Raw genomic sequence first — 15,404 nt, forward strand, 5'->3', positions numbered from 1 at the left:
AGGGCCCGCTCCCACCCCGCGCCCCCAGCAATCGGGCGGGGTCCTCCTTCCAGCTAATGCTGCGGCGGTTACTGTCCCCAAAACCCACGACCTGCCAGCCTCGCGCCCATCTCCTTTTTAATGCCCGCAACTGGGCACCAGGGGGCGCTGCAGCTGAGCCCAGAGCAGCCGGCGCGCGGCTCCCAGCGGGAGGCCAGACGTGAGGACCAACCACAGGCCAAGGGCTACAGCGGGGGTGGGGCGAAGGGGGAGTGAGAGACTGAGTCGGGGGAAGGTTACGTGATGAGGACGCCGGAGGGAGGGGCAGGGGGAGACCGGTGGGAGGAGGATGGGCGGGGGAGGGGAGGATGCGTGGTGACGTCACCGAACGAGGGGCGGGGCCTTCCGGCGGCGCAGCGCGTGACGCCTCCGCCGCCGAGCCGGGGTTAATGGGAAAAGTTTTGGCCGGACGAGGACCCCGAGGAGTCCGGGAGGCGGCGACGGAGGCGGGGCCCGAGCGGGCGGCAGCCGGGCCAGGTAGGCCGGGGACGTTCAGGCGGCCACCCTCGGCCCGGGTGAGAGGGAGCGGGCGCCCCGCGGGAAGGCGAGGGGGGCTGAGCGGGGCCGGGGGCAGCCCCGGGCCGAGGGGCGCGAGCGGGAGTCCGAGCGCAGGCCGCGGGCCGGGCCGGCTCTGCCCTCCCTCCCTCCCTCCAGTTGTGTGCCTTGTGCCCCTGGCGTGACGTCTGCATAGCCTCCTCCCCCACCCCATCCCTCACCTGTCCTCCCTCACCTGTCCTTCTTCGTCCCTCACCCAACCTCCCTCCCCGCCCCTCACGCGTCCTCCCTCGCCGTCCCTCAGCCGTCCTCCCTCCCCGCCCCTCACCCGTCCTCCCTCCCCGCCGTCCTCCCTCCCCGTCCCTCACCTGTCCTCCCTCTTCGTCCCTCACCCGTCCTCCCTCCCCATCTCTCACCTGTCCTCCCTCACCTGTCCTTCTTCGTCCCTCACCCGTTCACCCTCCCCGTCCCTCACCCGTCCTCCCTCCCCGTCCCTCACCTGTCCTCCCTCTCCGTCCCTTACCTGTCCTCCCTCCCCGTCCCTCACCTGTCCTCCCTCTCCGTCCCTTACCTGTCCTCCCTCCCCGTCTCTCACCCGTCCTCCCTCACCTGTCCTTCTTCGTCCCTCACCCGTCCTCCCTCCCCGTCCCTCACCTGTCCTCCCTCTCCGTCCCTTACCCGTCCTCCCTCCCCATCTCTCACGTGTCCTCCCTCCAGGTATCTTCTCTCTCTACATCTTTCCCATTTCTTCTTCCTCCCCATATCTCATCTTTTCTTCCCCTGCCCCTACTATCTTTTCTCCCTCTCCAAGTCTCTGACCTTTTGTCCCTCTTGGGTTCTTCTCCTCCCATCTCTCTTTCCCCCTCCCCTTCTTCTCTCCCTCCTGGTCTCTTCCTTCTCTCTCTCCTACCTGTCTGTCTGTCGTCCCTCAGTGTCTCTTTCTCTCACCATCTCACCCATTTCTTGTCGCTCCCCGTATCTCATCTCTCCTCCTCTCCATCTCTTCATCTCTTCTCTGTCTCCTCGGTTTCTTCTCCCTCTCCCATCCCTTCTCCCTCTCCTCTCAGTTCTCCTCCCTCTCCATCCCTCCCATCCCTTCTCCTTTCTCTATCTCTTCTCTCCCTTCCTACACCCCCCTTCTCTCTTCTCCCTTCTCATCTCTGCAGTCCCTTCTTCCTCTTTCCCATCTCCCTCCCTGTCTCTTCATCCTCCTTATCTCTTCTCCCTTCCCATCTCTCCTCTTACCCTGTCCCTGCCATCCTTCTTCCTCTCCATCTCCCCCATGCCTTTTCCTTCCACATTTCTTCTCCCTCCAATCTCTCTTCTTCCTCTCCCTCCCTCCCATTCCTTCTCCCTGCCCATCTCTGCCTTCCTTTCTCCATCTCACCCATCTCCTCTTCTTCCCTGTCTCTTCTCCCTTCCCATCTCTGCCATTCCTTCTCCCTGCCCGTCTCTTCAGCCCCTTCTCCTACCCCATTTCTGCCGTCCGCTCTCCCTCTTGCCTGTCTCTTCTCTCTCCCTACTCATCTCCCCCCATCCTTCTATCCCACATCCTTGTCCTTTGCCATCTTTCTTCCTCAGTCCTCACCTCTCCGCCATCTCTTTTCTTGTTTCTTCTCCCTGCCCCTCATCCTTGCAGAGCTCTGCCTTGTTCCCCTCTACCAGCGTTTCCATCCTGCTCTTCCTCCGAGTCTCTCCTTCCAGCCTTGTGTCAGGACCATCTCCTTGTGCCTGTTCTTCCCTCTCACCCCCTGCCCCATTTTGCAGTTTGCCCCACAAGTCTTGCCATTGAGTCCTCTGGAGCGGATGGTTCTGGGGAGACCCAGTCCCATCTTCTCACGGTACTCCATCCCCACCGGGCATCCCAGCTCTGACTTCTTGTCACTTTCCCGCTTACTTGTGTTCTCTTTATCCATCAGTACGGTCTCTCTGGGCTCATTCCCCCCACCCCCTGTTAATCCTCTTATCCTTTTCCCCATTCCCCCAGTTCTGCCTTCCTCCCACCTTGCCCCTTTCTGATCCCAGTCCCTCCATTAGCCCAGAGGCCTCATCCCTGCTTCCACTTTCCCTTTGTTGTCTTCTGCCCTCTCCAATGTCTTTTCCAAACTTTCCGTGTTCCGTTCTCCATCCTTGTGTTCCCTTTGTTTCTGCCCCCCTCCGTGTCCCTTTTCAATGCGGGTCCCCACCCCTGGTGTCTGTTGCTTTCTGTCACCCCCCATCCCTGACTTAAGTCAGTGCTTCTCCTTAACCCGTCAACTTCTTCTCACACTGCTGACCTAATCTACTTCCCAAGTGTCTTCCCCAGTCCTTGTCTCTACTTATCCTCCTAGGTCCCTGTTGCTTCATCTCTGTTTTTAGGGTCTGTCTACTTCACTCTTCTCCTTCCCTACCCCCAGTTTTTTATTCAATACAAGTCCCTGTCATCCTTCCTGGATCTTTGTCCCCTTGCCCTGGTGAAGGATCATTAGCTCCACCTTTTCCCTTAGGAGTTTTAAGGTCCTGGCTGAAGTGCCTGAAGAGCCAAACATGAGGGAGATGGGGTAGGAATGCGACTGTGGAGAGTGGGGGCTGGGGGGCGGGGGCAGGGGAACAGAGGCAGTAGCGTGCTTTCCAATTAGGGGGAAATTTTTCTGTAATCTCAACTCTAAAATTTCCCTCTTTATGGCCGATGACTTCCAGGAACCTTCAGGGAATGAAGAGCAGCTGAACTGGGTGTGGGCCAAGGGTGGCTAGAGGCCTCCAGCTTTTTCCCTTCCAGGAAGAGTGTGAGCGTGTGTATGTGAATATGAATGTGGCGGCTGAGTAGGATCTAGACCTTGAGGATGATTCCCTAGCTCTGCTTCACGGTTCTCTTCCCTTCCCTTCATATTGCTCCATCACACGAAACAAGGATTTTCCCATGATACCAGTTGGCCTCAGGCTTGTCCCTGCTGTCCCTTAGCCTAAGAATATTATTCTCCAGTTCTGGTTTTAGGACCAGATTTCTAGTCTTACGAGCCCTGGAATTTGCAGACACCCGTCCCTTTTAGATGAGAGAGAGTGGAGTAAAGTAGATAGTAGACCTGTTTTGGAGTCAGGATGACCTGGATTCAGGTCCAGCCTCTGCCACATATTAGTACTGTGACCCTGAGCGAATCATTTACCTTATTGACCCTGGACAGTCTACCCCCAAAGACAGACTTTCTCTGCCTCTTTCCCCATCCTGTACCCTCCTTCTGGACTGCAAGGAGGGAATTTCCACTCCTGAAATTCCCTGCATTAGTGAAGTCACAGTGAGTTTTAAAAAAAACCCAAACCTGTCTCATCTTTTGTGGTTCAGCACCGTTATCCTTTTTCCATAGTTCTGACCCCATGTGTCTGCAAGATGAATTCCATTTCCCTACTTTCTGAGATCTAGGGAGAAATTAGGGAGCCTAGAGCTCCAGATTCTTTCTTCATGCTGCAGGGAGGCCCTCAGGCCAATTGTGTGACTGGTGGCCAGACACTGGTCTGCCTGCTTTGTGAGGTATAGGGCAGCAGACCAAAAGCTTAAAGAGAATCAGAGGTCATCTCCTCTTGTATAGCACTATACCTAAACTATACAAGAAGAATGTCCTCGTTCTTAAAAGATTCCTCAGAGAGGAGAGATCTTACCGTTTGAGTAGTTGGTCATTTAATTTCCCTGAAGGCAGTTGGTGATTATTTATTCTGGTCTGGTCTTCTGAAAAACTTTGATTTAGATGATAGAAAACACTATGTATGTCTTGGCTTATTTTGGAGGATCCTGAAAGTTTGACTGGCTTTTTAAAATTAGATATTTTGTTTTATAGAATTCTTTGGGTTTCATCTTAGAGACTGACTTGTTTGCACTTGGCAAATATAAAGGGAACAAAATTCTCAGAGTTGGAATCAGTTTCTAAGGTTCCCCAGGATCCTCACAAAGGGGACGTAACTTTAAGGTTGATGTAAGCAAAAACTTTCAGCAAGTATCCTGGCTCACAAGCGAGCTTTAACATCAAGAGGTCACTGAAGCTCTGCTGGCAGATTCTGAGTGGCTACTTGTCTTTCTTCTTGTCCGAAGGCCCTTCCCGCTTTGTGAGTTTGTGGAGATTGATGATCTTTCTTTCCTCTGAGGACCTCTTAGCCCTGAGATGCACATAAACCACAAAAGATGGAATGACCCTCTTGTTTTTCTTTTAAAATATTTTCTTGATGCACCTTTTTTTACATCACTGTCATTTCCCTATGATCCCTACCCCCCTCTCCAAGAACCCTTCCTTGTAATAAAGTCTAGTCCAGCCATGACTGAGATGTATATTATGCTACTTGGCATTGATTAAACCATCACCATCACTCGTCTGAAGTCAGGCTGGCCCCTTCCTCTTCATGAAGAACATCACTGCGTATTTCTGTGGGCTTATTTGGAGGAGGTTGTAAATGAGATCCTTTGGTGGTCATCTCTGGCCCCCAACCTTGAAACAAAATTTGGCCTATACGATCCGAGGCAGTTAAGATCTACCTCATTCTGACATTATTCACCAATCTGCCCCATTGTTTGCCAGTTCTTTCATTTAAACTGGCAGAGGGATGTTATTTCAGAAGACTTAAAGCTGCCTGATAATAACTCCAAGTGGTGGTACTGAGGCGGGCTCAGCCTCTGGTTGCTGCAGCCAAGTGAATCTCTTATACTTTGCTCCCTCCTGTTTCTTCTGAGCAGGGAGTAGTAGTATATTATAATTCCAAGTCTAACAGCTAGTTTCTGTTTGATAGTCTATTTCAAGGCTGTGTTTTCTCTTTGGTCTTTAAAAGGCACGAGATTAACAGGTACCTCACACCCTCCTAGATTAGGTCTAGTAGCTGATTTGCTCATATCAATATCTTACATCTAGTTACATGAACTTGACCTGGTTTATTGAGCTGATATGATAGCCCCTGTGCTTGCCTTCCTAGACTTTGGAAGATGGGGCATCTCCTGAATCCACTATCACAGATCTGCTCTTATTAAGGCTTCCTGTCCAATGTTCTAGGCACTCAGGGCTCTTCCCCAAGGGCATCTGAATAGACTCAAGTAGCACCAGTATTAATTATAGCCAGGGGCCCTGTCAGGTGCTCTTATTTGGAATTATTTAGGCAAGAATGCAGCTGTCCTTTTCTTTATGCATGCAGTCGTTAGGGCCTACAGATCCCAGCATGTTTTCGAGCTTTGCAAGCCCCTGGGCACCTTCTCCTTCCCTCCCCCTACTCCCCAAGCCAGGAGGAGTTGGGACCTGTCCCTTTCCCAGATTCCATATACTTGTGGAAGAAGAGGACTATCTTGCTTAAGCTATTCTGTTGTGCCATCTGCTCTCCAGGGGCTCCTCTGCCCAGAGTGCCAACCTTGACATCTCCCAGCGCCTTGTCTGTTCCTTACTTGTCCCCCAGAAATACTGTAGGCGATTGATGAGGTCCATGACATGTCATATAATGTCATTTAATCAGTCAACAGTCATTTATTAAGCGCCTATAGTGTGCTAGAAACTAGGGCTGAACCTGAGGGTTGCCCCTAAGGATTTTTGGGAGCTTGCCCCAGTTAGGCTGGGCTACAGTATGTCAGAGCCTGTGATGAACATCTAATCTGAGAATAACATGAAGTGAATTACTTCTCTCATCCAGTTTCAGACATGTGAATCTTGCTTCATTGGCAGATGGCTCCCAGCTTTCATAATGACTGGGAACGCGTATATGACTTAGGATTTGTCTCCAAGCGGCTTTGGGGCTATGGAATCAGATGTGACTCTGGGTGTTAGCATTTTGTAGGATTTCTGTGTGTTGGATGTCTGGTCTTTTTTTAATTTACTATTTTATTTTCCCCCCAAGTATATGTAGAAACAACTTTTTTAATTAAGATTTTTTACTTTTAGTTTACAACACTCAGTTCCACATGATTTTGAGTTCCAGATTTTCTTCCCTCCCTCTCCCCCTCCCCCCCAAGACGACATGGAATCCGATATATCTTCTACATATAACTTCGCATTGAACTTATTTACACAGTAGTCAAGTTGTGAAGAAGAATTATGACCAGTAGAATGAATCAGGAGAAAGGAGAAACAAAACCGAAAAAGAAAAAAACCGAAAACAAAAACAAAAGAGAAAAAGAAAAAAAAAACAAAGGGAAAAAAAGGAGAGCAAACAGTGTGCCTCAATGTGCATTCAGACTCCATAGTTCTTTCTCTGGATGTAGATAGCTCTCTCCATCATGAGTCCTTTGGAGTTGTCTTTGAACCTTGTAGTACTGAGAAGCTCCAAGTCTATCAGGGTTAGTCATCACAGAATCCATATATCTGTGGTTGTGTACAGTGTTCTCCTGGTTCTGCTCCATTCACTCAGCATCATGTCATGTAGGTCTTTCCAGGTTATTATGAAGTCCATATCTTCCCCATTTCTTATAGCATAGTAGTATTCCATTACCTTCATATACCACATCTTGTTCAGCCATTCCCCAATTGATGGGCATCCCCTTGATTTACAGTTCTTTGCTACTACAAAAAGAGCCACTATAAATATTTTTGTACATATGGGTCCTTTTCCCACTTGTGTGATCGCTTTGGGATACAGCCCTTATAGAAACAATTTTAACATTCTTTTTTCACTGAGTTCACTTAGGTTAAAAATTTTCTTGCCGCCTTCCCTCCCCTCATTGATAAGGCAAGCATTTTGATATAGGTTATACATGTGTAGTCATGTAAAACACATTTCCATGTAAGATATGCTGTGAAAGAAAACATAAATCAAAAAAACCCCAAGAACAATAAAGTAAAAAAAGTATCTTGAGTCTGCATTCACGTTCCACTAGTTTTCCCTGGAGATGGACAGCACCTTTCCTTATAGTCCTTCAGAATTGTCTTGGATTGGTGTGTTGCTGAGAATAGCTAAGTTATTCATATTAGGTCATCGTATAATATTACTTTTACCGTGTACAATGTTCTCCTGGTTCTGCTCATCTCATTTTGCATCAGTTCATGTAAATCTTGCCGTGTTTTTGCTCATCGTTTGCACAACAGTGTTCCATCATAATCGTGCGTCTTGTTCATCCAGTTCCCCAGTTGATGAGCATCCCCTCAACTTCCAGTTCTTTGCCACCACTAAAAAAGTTGCTAGAAATCTTTTTGTACATATCGGTCCTTTTCCTTTTTATTTCTTGAGGATACAGACTGTGTCATGGTATTGCTTGGTCAAAGGGTATGCATGGTTTCCTAGTCATTTGGGCATAGCTCCAAATTGCTCTCCAGAATGGTTGGATCAGTTTACAACTTTACCAAAAGTGCATAATTGTTTTAATTTTCCCACATCTCCTCCAATATTTGTCATTTTCCTTTTCTGTCATATTAGCCCTTCTGATGGATGTGTAGTGATACTTCAGAATTATTTTAGTTTACATTTCTCTAGTCAGTAGTGATTTAGAGCATTTTTCCTTAGGACCATAGCTTTGATTACTTTGTCTGAAAACTGCCGGTCATAGCCTTTGACCATTTATCAGTTGAGGATTGGCTTTTATTTCTATAAATTTGACTCAGTTTTCTGTATGTTTGAGAAACAAGGTCTTCATTAGAGAAATGCTATAAAAAAATTTTTTTCACAGTAACAATCACTATGAATTTCCCTCTATACTATTTTCCTCCTGTTTATCCTACTCTCTCCTTTTACCCTCTCCATTCTCATGTATTTTGCTTCCGACTTTTACTTCCCTCAGTCCTCCCCGGTGCCTGCCACCCACTTCCGCTTCTACTTTCCTGCAGGGTAAGAATAGACTTCTACACCCGACTGAGTGTGTATGGTATTCCCTCTTTGAGCCGATTCCAATGAGAGTATGGTTCACCTCCCCCGCCCCGGAGCTCCCCTCCCCCACCACTTCCCTCATCTTCTCCTCCACTGTAAAATCTTCTCAAGCTTCTTTTATGTCAGGTGATTTATCCCATTCTGCCTCTGCTTTTCTCCTTCTCCCAGTGCACTCTTCTTTCTCACACCTTCATTTTGTTTTTTTAGATAATAGATGCCTAGTCTTGACATTGCTGGTCTTCCCTACTCCCTGGCCCTCTCCCTTCCCCCTGCCTCTGCACTCTCTTGTGAAGCCCGTGGAAGTAAGCAGGTTGCTTTTAAGAATGAGAGACATTTGCTGATTCACCCCAAGAGAGCGATGACATTTCAGGTCAGAGAAAGGGGGACGCAGGAGGAGCTAGCCTGTGTTGGTGTATCTTGTATCTTGTGCTTTGCTCTCAGATTGAAACCCTTTGGAAAGTTCCTTGCCTGACTCCAGCTCCTTTTAGCTGAACGTTTGGGGGTTTGTTTTTCTCTCTCCAGTTTTCTGTGGTGTATTTGACATGTATGTGGCACTTCCAGGACCATCACTGCTCCCTGACATATGAGGAGGTATTCTCCAGAGAGGTAACCTCATTTTTGTAAACTTGGAATTTCCCATTACTGAATATAGAACCATGAAAGGTGACTTGGGTGATGTTCATGTGGGGGCAGAGTCCCAAATGACAGAACCCCTGGGTTGCTACTGTCTGCCATTGTTTCTGCACAATTCCTTACACGGAGTAGATGCTTGGTAAGTATTTGTTGGCTAAATAAATGAATGTCAGCGTCATTGCATTTTTGTTGGGAGAACCAAGACTTCCATGCTCTCTTCTTTCAATATTCCTGCTGCCATGAGGATCTAAATATCTGGAGTCACCACAGCTTCCAGCCTGTGGTCCGCAAAATTGTTTCTTCCATCTTTTTTGGGCCACTTCTCTGTAAAGCAAACAGTCCTTGTTCTTAAGATACCTGATGTTTTATGGCATCCTAACTTTGGGTTAGGTAATGTTCATTGTCCTGCTCTCTATCTGCACACATGAGAGAGTACGTTCACAGGAGATCTGGTTGCAGTGACTGGTTCTAGCTGGGGCCAGAGGGAAATATCAGGCTGTTCACTGTCAGAAATTCATCAGTACCTTCCCTTTCCCTTCTCTGTCTTTCAGATTATTTTGGTTTTCCTGTTGCTAAATAGGGTAGTGAGCCTAGTATGTCTGTTGGTAAGGGCTGGGGCAGAATTGTTTACAGAGTTTGCAGAAAGACCACAGCCAGGGGTCCATCTAAGTCTTCTACAAAAGGAAATTTGGCGTTGTTGGGCTGGGGTATGATAGTGAGGAAGGGAAGAGGTCTTTGGGTGACTGAGGCTCACTGAGAAGGATTGAGGTAGGACTAATATAAATATATATATATGCACATATATATATACATATACATGTACATACATAGATATATGAGGAATGAAGTGTCTCGAGATTTTGATTTTTCTCATGGGGCCGCTCAATGATGGTTTTTAATTTTTTTTCCATTAGAATCACCATCAGCTGGACAGTCGAAGTAATTTTTCATCCTCTAGGAATGGGCCCCTTAGCGTCTCCTTCTACTTCGTATCCTGTCTCTAATCCTAGATTTTTCTGAAAAGGGAAGTAGTCTGCAACATCTTAGTCAACCTTTACATTCTGTCTGTTAGGGAAGTGATCATCTTCTTTCCCGTCATCAAAATAACAAATAACTATTAAGCGTGACACTGGGTTTGTAAAAAACTCAGACGTTGTCAGGCTTGCCCTGAGAGTTGTACAATCTGGCTGGGAGCTAGGACGTGCAAGTTAGAAGATAAAAACAAAAACCGGTAGTGGCAGCCAGCATGATAGAGCCCTGAGTTTAGTCACAAGGTCTGGCTTTGATCATAGCTTGTGACTTACTGCCTGCATGACCTTGGACAAGTCACTTCCCCTCCATATTTCTCATCTATAGAATGAGGGAATTGCACTGTTTTATCTCCAAGGTCCTTTTTTTGCTCTGACTCCACTGAATGAAATAATATATGCTAAGTGTCAAGTAAGCAGTGCAGACAAAAATTGTAGGTACTCCAAGGAAAGAGTGATTGTGGGTGAAGTGATGAAGGAAGGGTATGACTTGGAAAAACGAAGAGGAAGCTGTCAGGGAGAAGATAAGAGAATGAATGTATGTAGTATGTATACGAAACAGTGACTTCAGATTAAAATTTCAAGTTTATTTGGAATTCATATTACTAATCTCTTCACACTGCCACCACTACTACTGCTGTCTATGACCGCAAGGGTTTTGTAAGCGGCAGAAATAGGTATCTCTGATGCAGAACTACGAGTGAGATTGGTTTGTTTTCATTATTCTTGGGAGACGAAGTTAGAGAAATAGAGTAGTAGAATTTTTGATGTAGGAGGGGCCTCATATCTGGAGCAACTTGTTATTCCTTCTTTGGCACCTTGGATAGACAGTCATTCATCCTCTGTTTCAGTGCTTTAAATGACAAGGAGCTCACCATCTCCTGAGATAGCCAGTTTCATTGTTGAAACATTCTAAAGATCTTAGAAACTTCTTAGTGGAGTGGAGTGGAAAGGTTATTAGACCTAGTGTCAGAATGCCTGAATTCGGCTCAGTTTTGCCATTGATTGTCAATTGGGGACTTCACTGTACCTCTGTTTCCTCGTCTTGCACTAATTCTTGCACTGCCTGTCTCATAGTATTGTTGGAAGAGTAAAAAACTTTATAAACTCTAAAGCCCTGTAGAAATGTGAACTCCTTTGGTTATGGATGGTGGTGGTGGTCAGATTGGAATTGTGGAAGGCTGAAGAGTTTGAGTATCCAGTGGGTAGCCATGGAAGGTGGTTTTGGTTTTTTTTTAAACCTGGGAGAGGGACATGATATGATGAAAACAGAGTCATAAAAAGATGATGCAAAATTGATTGTAGGTAGAGACAGTTTTGAGGCAGGGAAACTAATTAGGAAATGGCAGCATTTTAATAAACCAGGTATGAGTAAGTTCTTCCAGATAGCCTAAATGAATGAATGAAAAAACCTTTTATTAAGTGCTTCCTGTGGGCCCAGCACTTTGCTGAGAGCCAGGGATACAAACCAAAAAGCAAAGACATTTCTTGCCCTCTAGAAGCTTACATTCTTATGAGGCCACCCTTCTGCCATAATTTAAGCTTGTTGCATGGAATCAATTGGACAGGAGACTTCAGATTTTATCCAATCCAAGCAATATTTGAGTTAGAGTCATCTAACCACTCCCAGTAAGTGGTCATCTGACAGCTGCTTGAAGACTTAGTGAAGAACTCTGGTCAGTTCAGTGACCAGATGTGACTTTAAGACTGAGGGCAAATCTTTCCTCTGCCTCATTCCATACCTATCTGCCTCTCCTCTGAAGATAGGTGTGGAATGAGGGGTAAATTTGCATAGACAGCCAACGTGTTGATTTGTTTTGCCTAACTGTATATTTGTTACCAGGGAAGGTTCTGTTGGGATTGGAGAAATCATTGGAAAGTGACGGTGATGTTTAAAAAGAGAGCATCAATAAAACATTTGAAAAGAAAAGACCTAGGTAAAGGGAGCTCAGGACCTCCCTTCTCTGCATGTTTTATTTTTTTTGACATTTTTAGGAATTTTTCCCTTATATCAAGCCTCCGCATCTTCTCTAGTTCTGCCCTCTGGGGTCAGGCCAAACTAATCTTATCTTTCACGTGACAGTTCTTCAGATCCTTGAAAACCACTGTCTTGTCCCATTACCCTGCCAGCTTTTCTTTTCTAGGCTAAATATCCCCAGGTAGAAGAGAATATAGTAAATTGAAACACCAGGAGGTTGGGGTGTTGGAAGTAGCATCAGTATGTATATTCAAAGTTCTCTAGTGTGAGAGTAGGACTGGGCATAGAAAGACCGTCAGCCGAGCACTGAACTCCTAAAAGAACGAAGGAGGGTGTCCTTGGGGTTGGTAGATAATAGCTAACAGAATCGATTGTGTGATAAGTTTGGATTGAGTGAACCTCAGAAGAGGAGGGAGTCTGAACGTGGCACTGAGGCGCAAGGAGTATTCCAACCTCTCACTCCATGATTACGTTGGGGGAGGGGTGGATAATATGAGTGAAAGTGCAGCCAGTGCCAGAAAGGGTGACCAGGGATGCTGAGTCATCAGGAGGAGGCCGGGTGAGTGCTAGAAGGTGTAAGGATAGAGAAAAGAAAAGGTTTGAGATGAAAGTAAGTTTGCTAGTAAAGGAGGGCAGGTAAATCTGGAGTAGGGAATTGAGGGGATAGAGTTGAGGGAGGGATAAGAGTAAGGACCTGGGTAGTGGAGATGAGGAACGGGTTTGTACAATGATGGGAGTGGGGTTCAGAATCACTAGGGTGGGCGTAGTACAACTGGGTGGCATTATGCTGACCATTGAAGATGAGTTCAGGCAGATTATCAGTGACTGGAGATAAGTTATCATTGAGAGAGACTGGTACTTAGACTGTTCAGGGTCCTCCCTCAAAACCTAACCTTCTGGTGGGTGATGATGTTGAGTCCTGTGAAGCCCAACTCCCAGTAGCTGGGAAGATGTGAAAATTCACCCTAGGGTAGTTGGTTTGGGGGTTGACACCGGCGATTCCAGGTGGGTCTAATCCCAAAAGGGCCTTACAGACAATTAGTGTTTTCTCTTCTCTTCTTTCCTGTGGACCAGGCCCAGCTCTGATCTCAGTGGGTGGACTGGTCCCCTTCTGGAGCTCCTGAGGTAGCAGCTCCTGGAAGAAAAGGAAGTTGGGAAAGATACAAAAAAGATAAGAGAAACTGGAGGAGAGTGAGCCTTGCGTAGAGGGGGTGATGAAAGAAACTGAGACCCAGGCTAGCTACCCCTGCTGTTTGTTTTCTTGGGCCCTGAGCTCCTGGGGTTTCTGTTCTTTGATCTTTGAAATGGAAATTAACTGGATAACTACTGTTCTTTGCTGTTCAGTTGTCTATGTTTTTAAATTTTTAATAAATTTTAAAATTTTAATAAAATTTTAAATTTTCTGAAGGGGGAGGTTTCCCTTAAGAGGATAAATTATTCTCTGGGATAGTTGAAGATATCTTGGGATTGTATATCTACTCCTGGAAGGGACTTTAGAGGCCATCTAGTTCAGCCTTGATACAGATGAGGAGGTTCTGTGACTTCAGTGACTGCCTGACGGCATTGGCAGTACCAGAGGTTCTCTGACTCTGTGTTGACCTGGCCTTATTCTTTAGTTTTTTAATCTGGATCTGTTTTCTAGTACTATTTCACCTGGTTTCTTTTGTATCATTTGTAATTCTGTACATCTTGTAAGTCACACAGGCCCAGAAACAGTATGAAGGCACAGTGTGAGTTAGGACGTTCTTGTCGTGGTGGTCATCTGTTCTTGTGGCTGTTCAGTCACTTTTCAGGCCTGTCCAACTTTTCCTGACTCAGTATCTCATACTGAATACCAAGATAAGGTCAAAATGGGTTCATGATTTAGATATAAAGGGTGATATCATAAGCAAATTACGGGAGCATGGAAAATTTTACCTGTTACATCTGTGGGTAAGGGAAGAATCTGTAACAAGGTAGAGAGCATTATGAGATGTAAAATGGATAATTTTGATTACATAGAATTAAAAAGGTTCTGCACAAACAAAACCAGTGCATCCAGGATTAGAAGGAAAGCAAGAAACTGGGGGAAAATTTTTTATAGGAAGTTTCTCTGAAAAAGACCTCATTTCTCAAATACATAGAGAGCGAGTCAAATTTATAAGAATATGAGTAATTCCCCCCTTGATAAATGATCAAAGGATATGAACAGTTTTCAGAATAAATCAAAGATATTTATAGTCATATAAAAATGCTATAAAACATTATTGATGAGAGAAATGCAAATTAAAAGAACTCTCAGGTATTACCTCACCTATCAAATTGGCTAATGTGACAGAAAAGGAAAATAACCAGCATTGGAGGGGATGTGGAAAAATAGGGACACTGATGATCTGTTGGTGGCATTGTGAACTGATCCAGCCATTCTGGAGAGCATTTTGGTACCATGCCTAAAGGGCTATGAAACTGTGCATACCCATTGACCCAGCAGTACCTCTACTGGTTCTCTATCCCAGAGAGATCAGACAAAAAGAAAAAGGACATATGTGTACAAAAGTATTTATAGAAGCTCTTCTTGTGGTGGAAAAGAATTGGAAATTGAAGGGATGTCCATCAGTTACCGAATGGCTGAAAAAGTTGTGGTGTGTGATTGTGATGCTATAGGAAATGGTGAATAAGATGCTTTCAGAAGACCTGGGAAGATTTACATGCACTGTTGCAAAGTGAAGTGAGCAGAACCAGTATGGTACGATCATCAGCTGTGAATAACTTAGCTATTCTCAGCAATACAATGATCCAAGACAATTAATTTCAAAGGACTCATGATTAAAAAGTGCTATTCACATCCACTGAAACAACTGATGCAATCCGAATGCAGATTAAAGCATATTTTTTAAACTTTCTTTTTCTTGGGTTTTTTTGGTCTGCATTTTCTTTCGCAAAATGATTAATATGGAAATATTTTACATGACTGCACATGTATAATCTATATCAAATTGCTTGCCTTCTCACAGGAGGGAGAGAATTTGTAACTCAGAATTTTTTTTAATGGTAAAAAAAAATAACTTGCATGTATTTGAGAAAAACATAAAAACAAAAGTGTTTTGAAAAACACAGATTTCTATCTCCAAGCAGTTCTGTCTTTTGTTCTTTAATCTGGGCTAGGGGTTGTAAAGTAGGGGATGTCCTGTTGATCTTTGTCAATATAGTAGTCCTCTCAGTGGTAAATAACAACTGAGAAAGGATTAGGATTCTTGGGTTCTAATGCCATGTAACCTTGAACTGGCATCTGGAACATCACTGGTGCTATATTTACTCTAAGCTATGCTATTAGTATTATCTGTTCTCTCTGATCAAACCCACAATTCTGTTATATTTTCTTTCTTTCTTTGAACCTTGCAATCTCTGGTTTATTTTTAGTGTGTTTTCTATTTCTGTTTCCATTTCCTGACTAGGGC

The 15,404-nt window shown here is 45.4% G+C and overlaps 1 protein-coding gene across 6 annotated transcripts in view; it reads left to right on the top strand.

Annotated features, from left to right (window-relative positions):
- The first annotated feature begins 421 nt into the window (after positions 1–421).
- The window catches only part of PPARD (peroxisome proliferator activated receptor delta), a 64,652-nt gene continuing 49,669 nt past the window's right edge, over positions 422–15,404 (top strand). For 3 of the 6 annotated variants that reach the window (XM_036767879.1, XM_036767877.1, XM_036767878.1), the window contains exon 1: positions 432–516. The gene's annotated coding sequence lies outside the window, so the exon portion shown is untranslated. Of the gene's footprint in view, positions 555–8,850; positions 8,935–15,404 lie in introns of all 6 variants that reach the window. The other 3 variants (XM_036767873.1, XM_036767874.1, XM_036767870.1) reach the window with 3 other exon arrangements.

This window comes from Trichosurus vulpecula, chromosome 7 (genome assembly GCF_011100635.1).
Source record: "Trichosurus vulpecula isolate mTriVul1 chromosome 7, mTriVul1.pri, whole genome shotgun sequence".
NCBI lineage: Eukaryota > Metazoa > Chordata > Mammalia > Diprotodontia > Phalangeridae > Trichosurus > Trichosurus vulpecula.